Source organism: Triticum aestivum, chromosome 7D, assembly GCF_018294505.1.
Source record: "Triticum aestivum cultivar Chinese Spring chromosome 7D, IWGSC CS RefSeq v2.1, whole genome shotgun sequence".
NCBI lineage: Eukaryota > Viridiplantae > Streptophyta > Magnoliopsida > Poales > Poaceae > Triticum > Triticum aestivum.
The window spans coordinates 638354677-638361279 of record NC_057814.1 but is presented as its reverse complement, the minus strand read 5'-3'; the positions used below and the strand labels follow the sequence as shown (position 1 = coordinate 638361279).

The window sequence follows — 6603 nt, the reverse complement described above, 5'->3', positions numbered from 1 at the left end:
TTTAAAAAAGACTTACATCACTGGTTAGCTACGCCAGTGAATGCTTTTCACCTCGGCAGACCTGTGCGGCCAGGTTAGCTAGCATAGCTGGCTCATGAATAACCGTCATCGGTGGTGCCTCAGCAGACCTGTTCAACCAGCTAGCTAGCATAGCTGGTGCATGAATGCTTTCCTCGGCGATGAATAACTCAGTACCAGGATTTTTAAACCGCTAGATACGTTTCTCAGCCACCGGTGTGGTACTAATCAAACGTCGAACCGACCGGCGCGCTCGTTCCAGGTCCACGGTCGCTGGGCCCTTGCCGTGTTCAGCCCACCAGGTATGGACGTACCGCTGGGCCGCCCTGTTCTTGGGCCCACCATCAGCTACGTCGTTAATAATCGACAAGAGGGAAGAAAAGACCAAGATGCGTTACTTGATTGGATTTCGAACGCGGCAAGGTGCAGTCATTGACCTTCTGACACGTTTAACGTAGACTGCTTCGTCTACTTGTCCTAGGACAGATCTTCACCGGTGTCCCCGTTGGTAATTTCTCTTTTTGCACCGCATAGTGTTAACTTTTACACGTACATTAGCACATACTAGTATAATGCCCGTGCGTTGCTACGGGCTCCTTGTATATGACAATGGTTCTATGATATATACTTTACCCTCGTACTAATCATGCTTACCCATCATTGTCGACCTTTTTTTAATGTAAAGACCCTCTTTCTCACCCTGTCTCTCATCTCCACTCTCTTCTTTCTTTCGCTCCATCCATTTCCCTATTGTGCCCCCATCTTCTCCATCCCCTCAAATTCCCTCAGTCAGTTATTTAAGTGTTCGATTATACACAAAATAATATTTTTCAGGATTAAGTATTATACTTGCCACCACAATAGAAGGAATTTCATGGAAATTGTTGTGGGCAATTTGCTCTATCCTTGAAAGTTTTCAGGAGTCATGGAAAAATATTTTTGTGGAGCACTACAACACACTCCACACATATGGTGGTGTAATTTTTCTGTTTCTGATAAGAAAACTTATAATTTTTTTATCTATTTGTGTGAAGCATTGTAAGCAGGATAGTTCAGTTATTCTGGATGTCATGATATGAGCAAGTTTAAAATATTTGATGGCAATGACTATCATAAACCAAGTCATTACAAACACTACTTGCCTTGGTCCATCAAGGATTCTCGAGATTTTAGTACTGTAATATCAAGACAACACTGTTTAGAAAACTTAGCCCATTGAATAACCTTAGCAAGAACTTTTTTTTTACACAAAGCGAAGTGCTACTATTTATACATCAAAGCTTAACCAGCCTGCAGATTTTTCCTACATCGAAACCAATTAACTCTTCTATGAGGTAGTTATTTCACCAAATTGCAAATTTCTTCTGATTACCGCCATCCGCTTATAGCAGCACCCCTCATAAGCACTCCTACTTTCTACCAAGAACTTGAATATTCATCAAATGTTATTGTCTCATTTTCTACCTTGACGCCGGAATCCGTATACTATTTATTTTCATGGATATAGGGTGCTTTGCTTCAACTATGGTATAGATATTCTGCCATGTCGTTTGTAGAAACGTGTCTACTTTGTAGTATCCAATGTATCGTGCACCTGCGTCTTCTCGCCTTATATTCTCAACTGCAGATAAGGCTTCGAAAACAACGGTCACGTGCAAGATCCTGGCTAAAAAAAAGACATTGATGGTAGCTATCTGCAGGCTTTCTTCAGTCACCAGCTTTGACTGTGGTGTCTCCGCTGATAATTCTACCTTGGTTGTAGGCAAGTAGGCTGGTATGTTCATCTAGTATCAGGAACTCCTCTTCGCATCTGAATTTTGGCGAAACAACAATTCTACTGAGACCAGAAGCATAATCATGGAGGTAGCTCAGTTTTCAAGGCATAAGCCTGGTAAGCTATCCCAAAAAATGAACAACCATCATCAAAATCCATATGGGAAGGGAGTATTAATTACTAACCAGAAGAACTTGATGCCGAGGAATGGTCATTATGCGTGCCCAAATAAAAGGAATTGATTATAACTTGGAAGATTATGCGTACCTAAAAGAATAACTGAGTAGTGAATGCTCAAGCATCAAAAACTTTTCGACTGGCTTTTCCTTACCACACATCAAGACAATCTTAACATTTTTCCGACCCCATGTCTTCTCCCTTCAGCGGCAACTTAGAAGATTTCTGCACATAGGGTTAAATCATGAAGCACTTGTAAAAGAATCTGAAACTACTGTACTTAACTATAGAATAAATACAAGACATATCAGACTTGAGTATAGAGCCAAAGTTGAACATCTTTCAACCATTTTAAACAAAATGATGACAGATCTACTACGCCCCCTTGCTAGCTCACTAAAACGCCTGCCCACAAAATCAACACTGAACACTCGTGGCGCTGAATAAAATAAATCAACAGCACTTCCCCAAATAAATGTCAATCTGGACATGAAACTGTATGGATAAATCAATAACGATTTTGGTATGCCTATGTGTGTACCTGCGCATCATGACAAGACAGACTTTGCCATCCATGGGAACGAGGCTGAAACTGTACACGCCGGCCTTGGACAAGGATATCGAACTGTTGATCGGCGGTAGGGGAAGGAAGAACTATGCGGAGAGGCGCTAAAGGGGTGCTCTCCCTCACAACTATTCCATGGCCGACCGCCACAGCGAGCCGACCATCATAGATCACAAATGCAGGGACCCCTTGACTGACACGTCGACCATGCCTCAACCGGCCAGCATCGGCGCATTGCCACCACGCTCATTTCTGCTCTCCCTCCTCTCTTTCATGGCTGGCACAAGGGGATGGGATGAGACGGACGGGAGGCAACCCTTCTCCTCTCTTTCAAGCGGGTGATGGAGCTGCATTTTTACATGAGATTACATGGAGCTAATGTAGTGATCAATTATGGACTGTTTATTCGGTACATCTTATCTCCAGAGAGTAACTGCCACATACGGCATGAAACGAAAAACAATTGAAGCACAACTCAAAATATGGTTAAGCAAAGCCTGGGACGAACCTTGGTGCCAATACATAAATTATTTCAGTAAGCAAGCAGATGTAGATAAGAATAAACAACCAGTACTATAAAAATCAAGGACCTACAAATTAACACATGCAAATTTGGCTCTAGGGCACTACAATTGCATGCCTTTTGCTCCAGGTCAACAAAAAGTTGAAATTTTCTTAATACAATTACAATTATGTGGCAAATTGCTGAGCTAATTCAAATCTGATGAAGTAAGATCAATTTATTAAATCAATGAACAACATCAAGTGTTACTTACAGGGGCTGGACACTCGTAATCGATACCAGCAGAATTGATTCTTTTGCGACACTTCTCATCCCGCTTTACAATTCATTCAAGCATCCTCTAGTGCTCTTCTACTATTTTATCCTAGTAACACAAAACAACTTATATTAATCTACAGCATAAAATTTTGCATTCCAGCTGTAGTTAGCAATAGATTACCTTACTACGCCTCTTCCTGTTCAATTGCTACCCGGTCAATTGGTACAAATCCCTTCTGCACACCTTTCCATCTAGAAGAGATACACTATATGGACATTGTAGATCATAAGAATTATGTTCTCATTTTAATCAAAACGCAAATAACAGTAACTATGTACAGCTATATGTTACAAAGTACAGGGAAAGAAAACTGTAGTGCTGTGAGTTACTGCAACCTCCGTATAAAGTACACAAAAAGAACAAGGATTCAAGAACAAATACAGGCACATAAATGAAATTTAACACAAGAAGCTTGCAAGTTCTTGCAAGAGCTTACCACCAATTCTTAAGCTTACCGGCTGTTTGGCCCACCTAAACTGGATGTTCCATTATGGAAATCGAGTAGCAGAAGCGAACATCTACAATGCTATAAATGAAAATGAACTAATCAAGTATTCATACAGATCAAATCTAAGAAGCTGGCAAAAGCTTACTGCTAGGAAACAATATAGTGCTACTCATCTTGATATGACAAATTACGACAAAACCTTTTTGCAAAAGTTATCTTAATTTATTGGTAAGTAGTGCTGCCAAGTTTGGATTGGTTTGGAACTTGATGTCGTACCAACTAAGAGTATTGTCATGAGAGAAGTTCAGAGACATACCAGAAGATGAACTTTGGGTAGATGTTAGTCTCAAGGAATTGTATGTGGGTTGGTCTGCCAATCATGGTCTTGAGATTCCGTCCATGGGGCAGATTAGTCGAAATTAACGCCACACCTCATGAATACATGGGTTTTGGATGATGGTACATGGATATGATCCCAACAATTAATATCTCTATTTCAAAATAAGGCGAATTAGTTTTCCGAAAGTTCATTTCAAGGGATAGCAGAAACAAGTGCTCGAAGCAAACATTACAAAGAGGTCATGATATACGAAAAACGATATGTACATTACAACAGATCGCCATACTCCATATACAAATAAAATTAGTTTTAAGTAATTGGACATCCATTATGAGATGCTAAGATTTGAATCATTAACTATGCAATTTAGTGGGAATTTGGCGTATCAAATCGCCCTTGTGCTCCACCTACTCGCTCCTCAAAGAGAAAGTTGTACACACATATACAAAGAAACAGGTAAATTTTGGTATTGATTTGTGCATGCTCGAACGACTTCTACCACGCATGTAGAGGATTTAGACAAAGAAGCAACGAGAGATTGAGCATCGTGGACTTCTACCACACACACAGGCCAGCCTCATTGTTGAAAGCATATGTCCCAATTCAGAGGAAAGTGAATGTTGGCTGTACTTGCCTCCGTCACTGTTGAGGTCATGGGGCCAGATGCTGGTTGACTTGTGTGCACCCTTAAGCCTCAGCACCTCAGCACATATGTCATCGGTACTCCTATACTCAAATGGATGCTTCACACCTGCACCGACAAACCACCTCACTTCATCACCAACCCGAACACATCAAAGCTGGCAATTCACCGACAAATCCACATAGCCGCAGCATCACTACTCAAAGTGAATACCATTAAACAACAAGCGGCAAGATGTGGAATTCATGGTAGCACACATCTTATTCTTGTTCGAGAGAGCCCGGCGAACACAGCAAGCCGTAACCACATACCTGATGCCTTCTACTCCACTCCTTCTGTTCTAGAGATGCACGCCCAGTCCTGACGTGACCTATCAATTGGGCACTTTTTAAACTTTAGCAAACCTTTTGATGGTCCTCACGTACAGCGAGAGATGATTGTGCATTATACATCTGATATACGAAACTAAAGGTGTCACTTACTGTGAGGGATGATCGCGTATTAATTTAATATTTACATATGATGGAATAAGCACATAACGTAGCGGCAATGTTTGTCTCTCCTTATTATTTGGCCACAACAAAGATAGCGTTTTTGTGACAGCAAGAAACATAAATAGGAACACCTACAATGTATATATGAGAAAATCAAATTAAAACAAACACATGATTATGAAAGCACGTAGAGAGGTAGAACTGCATCATGGACCTGCAATTGAAAAACACGTAGGTGTATCAAGTAACAACTCTTAACCAAAACTGGAAATAAATAAATAATAAATACAATCTATACCAGGCCTCGCAATGTCATAATCATCGTTTAAACGGCATACACATTGTCTGTACAAAAAAGAGCTAGAACAAATATTAAAATCTGAAACAAAATTCAAAACCGGAACCTTTGTATGGCAGGCAATGAATAAGTTATAAAGCAAGATCTAGCAAGCAATCTAGCTATACACGTACAGAGTTTAATATCAAGTGGTTGAGTTAGGAAGATCTAGCCAGCAATCTAGTCCCTGCACGTGAACTGGGATGAGGATAAAAAGGAAAAGGAGGGAGTGTCACTCTTTACATGAACATATCAACCAACCTCAGATCCCGGCAAGCCCCAGCAAGCCCTCCCCAGGAACGCACACGGGCCCCGCCGCTCGGTCCCCAGCCCGCACGGCCACACAGGACTCCCGCACTGGCGGCAGCCCCGAGGGGCCTCCAAGCCCATGCGCGATCCGGCACGGAGGAGGGGCTGGCCCCGCGGCGAGTCAGTCCGTCGGTCAGGAAAAACAGTATAAGAAGATCCCTACCCCTAGCCTCAGAGATGTGAATTGTGAGCGCAGTTAAATATGGGGTAAACCAAAAACCATAAATTTCTAACACTGATAAAAGGCGGTGTTTTGCCTTTGGCACAGGGATAGAACCACTGGCCCATTTTCCCTAAGTAAATCAACAGTACTATTCAATTTCCACACATCAGGCGAAAATAGCACAGGAATTTCCTCACCTGTTGATTGCCATACTGTACAGCAAGGCGAGCATCTCGTCCGACTCCAGCTTATCATCTGAAGCCACTCCAGTCCTAGAGGAAAATTTTCTATCACATATATAACTTCGTCCCAAATCAATTCACACGCAATAGAAAAAGGTAGGAACTGTGCATCCAAACAACGTACTGGAAGAAGGGATCCGGCAGCCTTATCTCGAAGAGGGCCGCAGTGACCTCCACGGGGATCGGGAGGCAGCCCCTGCTCCGCCACTCCGCGGTCTGCACCAATGAAACAGTCAGAGATTTCTCACCAT

The 6603-nt window shown here is 42.0% G+C and overlaps 2 long non-coding RNA genes across 2 annotated transcripts in view; both read right to left on the bottom strand.

Moving 5' to 3' along the window:
• Window positions 1–5: 5 nt before the first annotated feature.
• The window catches only part of LOC123168649 (uncharacterized), a 32153-nt gene continuing 25555 nt past the window's right edge, over window positions 6–6603 (bottom strand). Inside the window, exon 2 of the long non-coding RNA XR_006484463.1 lies at window positions 6–172. This is a non-coding gene — a long non-coding RNA (uncharacterized lncRNA). The remainder of the gene's footprint in view (window positions 173–6603) is intronic.
• On the bottom strand, window positions 2528–4355 carry LOC123168648 (uncharacterized). Its single transcript, XR_006484462.1, has 3 exons — window positions 3497–4355; window positions 3311–3421; window positions 2528–2881 (listed from the first exon to the last, which is right to left on the bottom strand). It is a non-coding gene; the product is annotated as an uncharacterized lncRNA (long non-coding RNA).